This window comes from Micropterus dolomieu, linkage group LG23, assembly GCF_021292245.1.
Source record: "Micropterus dolomieu isolate WLL.071019.BEF.003 ecotype Adirondacks linkage group LG23, ASM2129224v1, whole genome shotgun sequence".
Taxonomy (NCBI): domain Eukaryota; kingdom Metazoa; phylum Chordata; class Actinopteri; order Centrarchiformes; family Centrarchidae; genus Micropterus; species Micropterus dolomieu.
In genome coordinates, this window is record NC_060172.1 from 20,704,220 (window position 1) to 20,716,664 (window position 12,445).

Sequence of the window (12,445 nt, forward strand, 5' to 3'; positions counted from 1 at the left end):
GAGTGGCTGAAGAAGAAGCACATCAAGGTTCTGGAGTGGCCTAGCCAGTCTCCAGACCTGAATCCAATTGAAAATCTTTGGAGGGAGCTTAAAATTCGAGTTGCCAGGCGACAACCTCGGAACCTGAATGATTTGGAGGCTGTCTGCAGGGAGGAGTGGGCCAACATCCCTGCCGAAATGTGCACAAACCTTGTCACCAACTATAAAAACCGTTTGACATCTGTGCTGGCCAATAATGGCTTTTCTACAAAATATTAACATGCTGTTTGTCCAGGGGGTCAAATACTTGTTTTTCCTCATCAGATGGTTATCAATTTTAATAAAGTCATATGATGTGATTTTCTGGACTTTTCTTTGGGATTCTGTCTTTCACTGTTAGAATGTACATATGATTAAAATTATAGATCGTTGCATTCTTTGTAAGTGGGCAAACCTGCAAAATCAGCAAGGGGTCAAATACTTATTTCCCCCACTGTATGAAAAGAAGGTAGATCTGTTTATGACAGAATTGCATATTTTTTTATTGTATGGAAATACAGAGTGTGTGCATAGCAATCTGTATTTGTACTAGTGTATCCCAGAAAACCGAATTTCTATCATTGCTGCAGAGCCAAGACATGGTGTCTTTATGTTTGAGGTCGGGATGTTGTGTGGTGCGTTTGCAGCCTTCTCAGCACTGCTACAGCCTTATCTGTCTCTCACTCCTCCTTCAGACGACTCCCCCACATCATACTCTGTCCTTCGCTCATGCAAACACACACATTTTGATTCCTTTGCTGCCCTTCCTTGTTAATTTCTTTCAACTGGTAAGAGCTGCATGCAAACTAAATAGACATATACACTGTTCCCACCCTTCCCATGTGCTTGTATCCCAGATAATCATCTCTGAATGCAGCACCCTAATTCATGCTGTTCCCTGTTTCCACTGATGGGGATTATGATTGGTGAGTATGATTCAGTACATTTACTCTACTGATCTAGAGGTTACCAACATGTATGGAGGATAGATAAGTCTTTATATCTGATACTTTGTCTTGTGGATTATATCTGATTATCTGTGACGCTGGTTATGCTCTGCCAAACATGCTAAGTGCCAATTGATGACTCTCTGTGAGCCCGTATCCTCCATTATCTTATTAAAATTGCGTGTGTATATTACTCACAGCAGGGCTGCAGGCGAAACTTTATCCAGCCTTAGCAATTTTAAAGACATATTTTGTCTTCACCTTAGCACCATATAATTATTTTCTTCCCAGAACTACAGACATTTTAAGAGATTACTGTGTAGATACAACTGACTTCTCTGCAGTAATTAGTCAAAATCCTCGGCTAGTTGGTTGTTAAAGGGTTTAGTACAAAGCCCCTACAGATAGACCCACATCTCTGCTGACTCTTGCGAGGTGCTGCAAGTATTATTTTTTGCCTATGGAAATACATGTGCATTGTTTGTTGCCCATTTTAGTCTTACTCTCAGCCAACATTGGACACATCTTAAAACAAGCTTATCCTGAATTTAGGTAGTGCTGACTGCAGTACTGCTTCTTGGCTTATTCATCTTTCTGTTTATCTCTGCATAAGCTAGAAAAAGATATATACAGGCCATGAGTTTGATTTAATATTAACTGTGTAGTGCCTTTTTTGTAGTGCGCTATCGTGGTATCCGGGGGCGGAGCTAGACTGTAAGCACAGTGGGGGCGGAGGGTGAAGGGAGTTTTGTTAAAATGTGCTAATAAGTTTTTCATTTGTTTTAAATTGTTGTGGTGGTTTACCATTGAAACCATGAGTGAAGGGACTGTTTCATTTGTTAAGAGCTGCGGAATTCTGCCGGTCATGTACAGTTATTGTTTGATCGTGTGCACTATAATCAGCGTAACTTAACTTCACAGTCCACGTTGTGGGCCCCCTAACAGTGTGGGCTCTGGGTCGGCCGCCCCCATGCTACCTCCGCTTATGGTGCTATCATGTGCTATGATTATTGGCTCAACATTGTTACTAATGTGTTTGCCTACTTGTGTTTCAGTGAGTGCTTTAGTATTTTTGAAGTAGCTGTGTGAGCATCAGTCCATCAGGTTTAGAGATAAGTGTAGCTGACTGTAATACAGACCATTTACTAAGGGAATAGGGACTTTAGGCTATATAATGATTCTAACATTCACCCCAAGACAGGACAATGATGCCGTGTGTTTGGATGTGTATGTTTGTCTGTTTCCAGAATGTGAAAAAGTTGGGCTTATTCTTGAAATACTGGTAAGCACATATTTGATCTTATGGGGGGATTATGTGTCGGACTATTTCTTGGTCGGGACCAGTAACTTCCTGGAGACTCCACTGGTTGTCTGGCATCTGTTCAGAGGCAATAAATCTGGTACATAATCCCCTCGTAAAACAGCGATCCCTCATTTTTACACTTCGGCTTTTGTATGGATAGAACAACGAGATACAATGTGTTAACTAGTGAGCCTTAGAGGGGCTGGTAGATGGATTTCATTACCTCTGGACAGAGCCAGGCAAGCTGTTTTGCCCTGTTTTTTTGTCCTTGTGCTAAGCTACGGTAGCTTGTTGAGCTTGGCATCAGTGTTCTCATCTAGATTTTCATCTGGCAAGGTGTGTGTTTGGCCTATGCCCGTTTCATGGATCAAATGTAGGTTTTTCAAACTAATTTTGTGATCAATGATGCTCTTCTTAGCTTTATTGCACCTGTTAGGTCGGGCTAAATTTCATCTTTATCATTCTTATCAGTACATAGTCAAGTAGGCTCTGCTCACCTTCAACCTGAGCAGAAGTCTTATCACCCTGAATCAATGGCCCAGCTGTGTTGGTGTGTATGGCCTGTAAGAGGAAAACATTAAACATTTGTCAGTCACGCCCATTGTGTTGTGATAAACAACCATTGGCCTGGTGTTAAATAGTGTAAACAGCAGCTCAGCAATGGTGTCTTCACCAGTGACATTTGTCACAGACATTTTAAATTTGTGATAAATACATTCAAACCATAACAGTATGTAACGGATTGTAAGACTGCTTGGTAAAATAACTTTATCTGTATTATCTTTGCATTATCTGTACCCTACCAATACTAGATCAGTTACTTCCTCTCTAATGGCAAGGCTCAGACACTGATTTCACTTCTCTGTGACAATACATAATCTGTGGCGGTCAGACACCAAAGCTCAGAATCAGACACATTTATGAGGTACATGACGAAAACTCAGATCTCTTTCTCCTGAGACAACATACAGGCAGCTGAAGGTCACGTTTCTCTGTACTGTAACAACATATTAAACCACATCAGTGTAGCAGTGGTTTAGGAGCACCAATGTAAGAATGACCGAAGTAAACAGGACAATATACAGTGTTCCTGTTTGATAACCGCAGGTAACGAGCTAACCTCCCCCACATGAATATCAATTAGTGTCATAGCTTTAGGCTGATGTTGCACATATGTGTGCTGTATGACTTTGCAGTCTAAAGACAAGAATATATAGGCTCATTAGGAAATAATAACATTAATCTAAGTATTGACTTGCTCACCTATGGAGTCAAACCCAAGCTGTCCATCCCAGTTACATCTCATGCGTGTCATCGTTTCTTTGTGTTAATCATGACGAGATGCAGTCCAACACCTGATGCCCGCTTATTCTCCAGTTTGAGGGTCTGTCAGTCACATCCGTTGTCACTACTGATGAGTGCAGTTGTGTGTCTGTCTACACCTATCCAGTTAATATTTCTGTCTAAAATGTGCCTGTTTGTCTGTATGTGTGCACTCAACACCTGCTTTTGTGTATACCAATATGCATGTGCATGTATAGTGGTGTCCCATGCTAATTGTAATAGCGCTAGACAGGGATTAGCTGAAACCACTCTTAGCAGTAGATCTAGCAACCGGTAGCTATTATGACTCTAAAAGAGAAGTAGCCGGCCAGAAGGGATTGTGGCCCAGCATTACATACATTATTCATTAGTTGTACTCGCATGGCTGGTGATAATGATTTTATCAAATCTGGCAAGGTGTGTGTTTGGGCGGGGGAAACTGGCATCCTGACTATGTGTATGTCTTTTTGGCCCTTTTCCAATACAGTATGTTCATGAATTTCAATATGATATGTTTTGCAAGAGAGACGGCAGGAAGCATGAAATGGGAAACCAATCTCATCCCTTCAGCTCTTAACTGATATTGCCACCCCCCACCCACGCTGACACACTCCGATAATGTCTGATGAGGATTGAAAGGTGGGGTCTATTGTGCCGAAAGGCTAGCTCAGGTGTGCAGGAAGACAGGAGAACGAAACTGGCTACACTTAAAGCGCTGCTACCAAATAGTCTGCTCATTCAAAAGAATGAATAGACTCATGGTATACATTTACTCCTCGTTGTCCTAACGAACAGAGGGTGTTCACATAGCAGCATGCCAAATGATGAGTGCAGACAGAGCAAAACAAGTAAACACTAAGAAACCCCGCCATCCTGATATTTCTCCAGCCCTCCTCACTGCTTATATAATATCCTCCACCTGCTGTTGTTATCATTACCTCCTCTGTATTCTGCTTGTGCCAACATGCCATCACAGCTATTTCTCTGAGTTGTCCTTAAACTACTGACCAATTCCTCCCCACTCCTTGGATAATTGCATTACAGGCCAATAACGCTATGTTTGGGTAGGAGTGTGGGAACTGGTTGTCTAAGTCGCTGTTCATCCTCTTGAATTGGTTATTTCCTGTTTCAGCCAGCTCCTAGCAGGACACGACCTTCTCCAGCTAATTTATTAGATAACACAGAAAGAAACAAATAGACAGAAAGGGAGAGAGGGGATTGACCTGGAAGAGAATGAGACCTGATGAGCAGACAGGTGTCAGACAGACGGCATATGTGCACATACATACACACATACTTCACTCTAAAGAATTGCAATAGGCAAGAAGCCCTGCGGTGGGATTGTCTAGGTGCTGAAATGCCATCATGTCCCCAGGGGTAAAAAAGCTGGGAATGTGTGTTGTGCGTGTACTAGTGTGCACTTATGTTAGCAACTTTGTGCTTGTGACTGTTTCCTTTCTCTCCCCTGTGGAGGCTGTGTCAGGTCCTTTTGTTGGGTAGATCTGTTACCTTCCCTGCCCTTTGTCCCGACATGTTTGCCTTTATAAATGTTAAATACTCCCAAATGCCAGTTATTTCAGGAGCTTCACAGTGCAGCAGACAGAGATAATGGGAAGTCATCAGCCTATTATGTATCCCTGTTTTTCCTCATAAAACCCCTTGTCCTCAAGCCAAACATTTTGGTGAATGATTTGACGGTCCCAAGAAACACAGAACACAGAGTACACAGAACAAATTATCTCAAGGGAGAAAGACATTTTTATTGGAGTTTTTTTTTACCTAATTATCAGTTATTATTTGAAGATTTACAGATATACACTAATAGCTTTTTCATATTTTGAGATGGAAACATTTAAATACATTTGCGTGAAACTCACCACAAACGTTTTCTGGAGTGCTCAAGCTGTTTGTGTGCGTGTGTGTGTTATAATGACTTTCCACCTATGACAAAAATAAAAATACTTTGAGGTTTCCTTCAGCTAAGCATGGTGAGAAATGTCTCAAAAAAGAAATCCTGGGTAGCAAAATAGAAATATTCTCATGACTGCAACCATTTAATTTTTACCAAACATAAATATATTCTTTGACACATTTGCTTGTGTTGACGACAAATGCAAATAGTTAAATACACTAGGTTTTTTTACCGTAAAACTGGGTCACTGTTTCAATCCACTGTAGTTGTTCCAAGGATGTGGATCCAAGCTATAACTATAACTGCTGTCAGTGAAGGAGCAGGCTACATACTTTAGAGCTGTGTTTCACGCCTACAGATGGTGATTTCTTGATACTGAAAACATGGTGGTAAGATAGTAAAAATAGCAAAAAAAACTACTACTCGAGGGTTTATTCTTTTTATTTCAAGCCGTTACAAAAAGCATGGTGGGATAGAAGATAGTAACGAAAAAAAATGGGCGAAAAAAAAAAAAGACAAGAGTAAGCAGAAGCATAACACGAGCTACAGCTGCTCTCATGGAAGGTTTCCAAGGAATGAAATGGGTTCTTCTTAAACTCCACATCACCTCACTGGGCACCTTTCTCACCTTTCTACTCAAACCACATTTCTGTTCTGGTGGATTCAATCTTACAAATGACTTATTTTAAGATGGCATTTCCTACCTGTTTATTGTTCAGCGTGTATGTTAGAAAAATACTCATTTACTGTGTCAACCTGTGCATCAACATTTTACTTGTAGGCGAATGGGTTTGTGTCTGTTCCATGTATCCCTATCTTTTTGTGCATGCCTGTGCTTGTCCGCTGTATCTGTGTGTCTTTTGTTTTTCGTGTAGAACTTGAGGCCAGAGAGCCAGCAATTAAAAAGAGGACTGGGACATCTAAAGGCTTAGAGGCACAGACCCAGCACGCATGCTGGCAGTCAATTGGGAAGCCGGGGGAGGTGAAATTGGAGAGAGAGGGAGTGGAGATGAGAGAGGGAGAAAAGGAGGTGGGCAGGGTGAGTGCATGTGGGAGAGAAGGGTAGAACCAGAGAAAAAGAGGGCGGTCTCAGACTCAGGCAGCGCGCACACACACACACCCTCTCCTCAGCCTTCAGTCTGGTCTAGGCGTGCAAGAGGCAGCATGTGCTGAGTATGTGCTGTAATGTGTGTGTGTGTGTGAGTATAGAGTCCAAAGCTGCGCTGGAGTCCAGGAGACATCTCACTGATGCAAGGATTCCCCTGTTTGCTCCCTGAGAGGACACGTGCTGACTGTGTTTTAACCACCACAGGGAATTAACTGTTACACATAATTGGGAAAACACTGGGAGCTTAAGTAAAGGTAAAGACAGCCATTGCTTGTTTTGATGATGTTTTGGGAGCTTTGTGAGTGACAGAGAGAGAGGGAGCGCTAAAAAAATGTTTGGATGTTTGACTGGCTTCATGTTGTGTGTGTGTGTGTGTGTGTGTGTGTGTGTGTTTAGATGATTTGTTAGCCATTTGGATGAATATTAATGTTTGTGTAAGAAAGACAAAATGATATGAAGTTACAGTACAAGCTTTTTGTTGTACATGATCTATAAATGTGTGTCTGTGTATGTGTGTGTTACTGTCTGTATACCAACATATTTGTAAGATGGCTTTCATGCTTACACAGTGTATCTCTGTGTGTGAGTTGTGTGACTCGTACTGTTTGGTGGTTCTCTTGACGGGTCTCTCTCGCTCTTTCATACATTTTGTTGGAATAGCCGAATGGGCCAGTGTGTTGTGTTGTTGAAAGGAGTTTATCAATCATTAATGTTCTCACGGGGACCTACTTGAGGTAATTTGATGATAACAAAATACCTTACCAACCCTCTGGACAGCCAGCACCTGACATTTCCCCGCCACTGAACAAACTGCACTGCTCAAAGGGCAAACATAGTAATGCATGCTTTAGCAGTGTACATGATTGTGTGCTTTTACGTAAGAAGTGCAGGAGAGATTAAATTACTTGAGTTAAAGTGAGACATCAAAAACTCAAGAGGTACTCACATGAAAAGAAATGATAAAACGCGTAGGTCAGTCCTAAAGATTTCTGGTTATACCATGGAAGGCTCCCAATGCAAAATGAAAAGAGAGGTATCATACAACAATGGCTTTGGATCTGATAAAGACATTAGCCTACTTTGTCTGTGTGTGTGCTGTGTTGTGTGGAAATATTAATAGAGGATAAAAGCAGTTAAAGAGCAGTATAGAACAGGGTTAGACAGACAGAGGGAAAACCACTGTAAGAGTTACTGAACGTCTTGAGGGAACAGCAGTTAAAGGCAGTGTGGTACTGTGGCCAAAGGGACAGAATAAGAGAGAGAGAGAAAGAGTTAAAGAGAGAGGGGATAAGGGACCAGTTGCAAGTCAAAGGAGATACAAAAACTACTACTGCAAATGTACACTTTTACCTCCTATTGAACACTTCAGACTTATTTACCATCTGTCACTCAAATGGCTGTGTGTTAGTGGAGGTGCTTGGTCGCAGCTGTTCAGAGGGTCATCTTTAGGCATCCAGACAACAGTAATGATTTGGGACTTATTATTGTGGGATCGCTGTCCCAAACTTTTTAATGGAGTTAATGATCTGACAAAGTACACAGAGTATTTTCAGGGGAAAAAACTTACGCTGATGTGCTTATTTAACACACATCAGGATCAGCAGATGGATTAATAGTAGTTTAGCTTTTGAAATAATGCTATCATAAAATTTTGTGGTATGTGTGTTTGCTTTCAAATCACAAGCTTTTCATTTGAGTTCGATTGACAACTTTCACATCAGTCCAAACAAACCGTATTAACCAGCCAAATGCACCAGGTTTGGTTTTAACCAAACTAAACAGGTTGGGTGTAAAAGCACCCTTAGAAAAGGCAGTACAGAACAAATTAAATTTAGTAAAAAAAAGGTCTTAAAAGTGAGAAATAATATTTTTTTTGCTGGTCATTTTGTTATTTAAACTCTCTTATTTAGTTTTTTGATATCAGGACCTTATTATCAACAAAATATTTACCACTCATCATAGTATTTACAGTGTACAGTATGGTTTCATATTGATGTACAATATGAAACCATATACAAGTCCAGGCAAGTACAAGCCGATAAAACATTACAAGAAGTCAAAATACGTGCTATTTGGTAGATGACTGCATTTATATAGCACTTTTATCCAAAGCGATTTCCAATTTGCCTCTTTTTCACCCATTCACACACTTAGTCACCAGTTTTGAGCAAGTTACAAAGATATTGTAACAAGTTACAAGTGACTTATTGCCCATTAAAAATGTAATAATAATACTTTACTTATTACTGGGTGTTAAAAGTAACTAGTTATGTTAGTTGTTAGGTTACTATATTACTTTCACTGCTGCACCACTGTCTATGCTAAGGGCAGTATTCAGTGTTTATACAAAACATAAAACGTAGCTTAACACCACTCTCTTAACAGCACGCATCACATAAAGGATGGTGTGTTCTAGTAACGCTAACATTTTGGAAATAGTAATCCCTTACACTACTCGTTACTGAGAAAAGTAATAATATTACAGTAATACGTTCCTGCCCAAAACTTGTAGTGACAGCGAGCTACCATGCAAGAGGCTGGCCTAACATCAGGAGCAGTTTCGGGTTTAGTGTCTTGCCCAAGGACACTGAGACACATGGACAGGAGTAGCTTGGGATCCCAATGGTTAATGGGTGACCCGGTCTAACTCCTCCTCAGCCTTCTCAATTTGAAATGCATTGTGTTACTGTTAGTGTTTGTTTTGATTTTCATAAGAATAACAACTGTAAACTTCCCTCTCTCTTTCTTGTTATCTTTTCTTCACATTATCTTTCTTGCTACAATTCACTGCTTCACTTGCCGCCATGAAGAAGTTGAATATTGGCTGGGTGTTTTGAGGAAGTGATCCATAAAAGGATTTATAGTGGCAGATAAAAACTGGTGTGTGTGTGTCTATGGGTGCACACACTTTTGTTCAAAATTGTCAAAGAATGCGAAAGCCCGGGGCTGTGAAAAGGGAGGAAAGCCATTATCTCATACACTGTTACACACTTCTCGGCTAGGTTTATGTGTACGTGTGGCCATTTACTACGTGTGCAAGTGTGTGTTCAGGACAAATTATGTGTGTGTGTGTGTTTGTGCCTCCACACAACCATGTGGTGTGTACAGTAAGCTAATGTAGCGAGTAAGCGTGAAGGGTGGGGGAGCTCTGGTAAGTGAGCCCCTGTGGGAGCGTGAGTGTGTTTGTATCGTGTGTGTATATGTGTGGTGTGTGTGTGTGTGTTTGTGTACATGTTGACCTGAATTGATACACTGCTCTCATGCTAAGTCAGCTCTCCTATAGGTAAGCGAATCCTCTTATACACACATCAAGCCTCGCATAAAACTGAAACCATAACCAGTACGCGAGTGCTGTAACTCCAACCCAGATCTTAACCATAATAGAACAAGTGCACTTACACACTAGTGAACACACTAGTAGATCTTCTGCAACTTTAATATAATCTATACTATAAATGCAAATATTTAAATACTTTTGATCTGCTGATGTGAAGTTCATAAAGCGCATCAAGCTCATCAAATAATGATAATAATAATATATCATTCATCTTCATAAACATGGAACTCAAGCTTACTGCAAATACTCTCACATCTTCATCATCTACAGTGAATAAGACTCTTCTGACCTTGTGGCAGAGTAGATGAATGCCCTCTCGTTATGATTACAGATATGGTACATAAGTTGCAGTTTGATGAGCATGTGGTGGGAATGATAAAGGGATGATGCAATTAATATGAAAGGGATGATCTCTCCTCTCTCTCTCTCTCTCTCTCTCTGTCTCTCTCTCACTGATTTTCTAACCGTTGTTATAAACTGCTTCATCCTTCTTCCTCATTTGTCCGCTTATTTCTGCTGTTAAGCAAATACAGGGCTTATGCAACCCCCAGTGCCCATCTCCCCACATGCAATCAAGCTGTTTAAATGTTTGTGTTTGACTGTGTGCCTGTGGGTTCTCTGTGTGTTTGTCTCTCACTCTCCCAATTCTCTGCTGCTGTCACTTGTAGCCTAGAAACAGACAGATAATGTTGAAGTCTGTTTTGGGAAAAGCAAGACAAAACTGACAGCCAGGGGTGGAGAGACACTGAATTGTTTTTCCTCTTCTCTGGTTTCACAGAGTGTGTCAAATTAAGGCGCCGGTTCGGTCATGGTTGCATTGAGTAATTAGGGGGAATCCCTTTGCAGTGTAGCTGATATAGGTAATGGTTTACAAGCTGGGATTCTCATAAAAGTATTCAGATTAAACAGGGGAAAATACTCTTGTTGCCCTGATCATAAACAATGCTACAGGTGAAGCTGGGTCACAAGTAGACACTGATTCATTTTAAGGACACATAAGTCAAATAGGCTGGTATTTTACATATATATCCACTTGCGTGTTTGTGTTTCTGTGTTCCCTGGTGTTAACCTTTTTGTGTGATCTTTTGAAAGTATGAGAAATTGCATAAGATGAGAGGCTGAATGAATCAGTGGGAACATTACATCACACTGGCGTGTTTGCTTAATGTGCGTCTGTTTGTAATGTCACTCGTCTGGTTGAGCAGGACTACAAGAGTTGTTAGCTGGGGGTGCGTAACATCAGGTGAAGAAACAGTTCTCTTGTGGCAGACCCCTCACCATCAACCCCCTGATGAGAAGAAGACTCAAAGGAGAAGGAGAAGCAGAATGGGATGCCTCTAATTTGTGATGGGGTCTAGACGAGGACGGGGTGTCTCAACGCTGACATGAACTGCCGTGTGCCCTCTTTCATTTCCTATCTTTTGTCTGTTCTGTGTGTGTGTTGATGAATTGGGAGTTTCTTCCTTCCTTCCTTCCATCCCTCCCTGTTTCTCTCTCTTTCTCTTTCTTTCTTGCTCTCTTTTTTTTTTCTTTGTCTCTCTTTTTCTGCCTCTTGCTTTATCGTTCGGCACTTCCCTCCTCTCTTGGTGTGACAGCATTGCCATCCCTGTCATGTCTGCCCATTATCTCTGATCAGTGTTGCGTTCCAGCCCACACATCAGCTCAGGCTGCCAACTGATGATGTGTAAATGCATGTGTGCATGTATGCATCTACATCTTGTTTGATATACAGAGGGTCGGATCTTCATGTTTTCCTAGGGTGCCCTCAATTTAGATGTATAGCAGAAGAAAACAGCAGAAAAGGGTGAATATGTAGAATCTAGTTTACTGAGTGACTAACAAACAAAGGATGAGTGCAGCGCAAACATGCTGATATTTGTCAAACTTACAATTTGAAAAAGTGCTAGAGGCTCAGTTAATGTGGAAGTGTGCTTTAGTGGAAAAACGGAAACGTGCTTTGTGACGAGAACGGCCATATAGAACATGTTACCTGAACAGGAAGCTGGTGTGAAAGAGTTCACAGTGAGAGAGTGGAAATACATTTGTGTGTGAAGTGTTGAGTAGGGATTTAAGGGAGGAATTACTGTGCGAGTGCAAGGAGAGTCTTTAAAGATCGCCTTTATGCTTTGTTTTAGAATGGGGAGATTTGGCCTTCCTGGGATCTCCTCTTTTATCTATTAATTCTTCCCACTTTGTGTGAGTTTTTGTGTGTTTTGAGTGTGTTTTTTTCAGTCCAAGATTACATCCATGTGTGTAATTAAAGCAGAGGAAATGGCCACATAGCCATTGTCTCTCCACTCCTCCTGCGTTCTTTCAACCCCCACGTGACATACATAAAGAGAATGCTGACCCTCGACTTAGTGCTCATCTCATAGTCACACTTCTTGTTACTGCTTGTTGACCTAGAAGCAATCGTACAAGGCTGTCTCAAAAGCCTGTGTGTGCATTTGTAAGTGTGTGCATGTGCAAATATGTGTGTGTGTGTGTGTTTGTGTTG

At 41.1% G+C, this 12,445-nt stretch overlaps 1 protein-coding gene across 1 annotated transcript in view; it reads left to right on the forward strand.

Moving 5' to 3' along the window:
• The first annotated feature begins 794 nt into the window (after positions 1 to 794).
• The window catches only part of tiam1a (TIAM Rac1 associated GEF 1a), a 40,101-nt gene continuing 28,450 nt past the window's right edge, over positions 795 to 12,445 (forward strand). The window contains exon 1 of the mRNA XM_046040804.1: positions 795 to 944. The gene's annotated coding sequence lies outside the window, so the exon portion shown is untranslated. The remainder of the gene's footprint in view (positions 945 to 12,445) is intronic.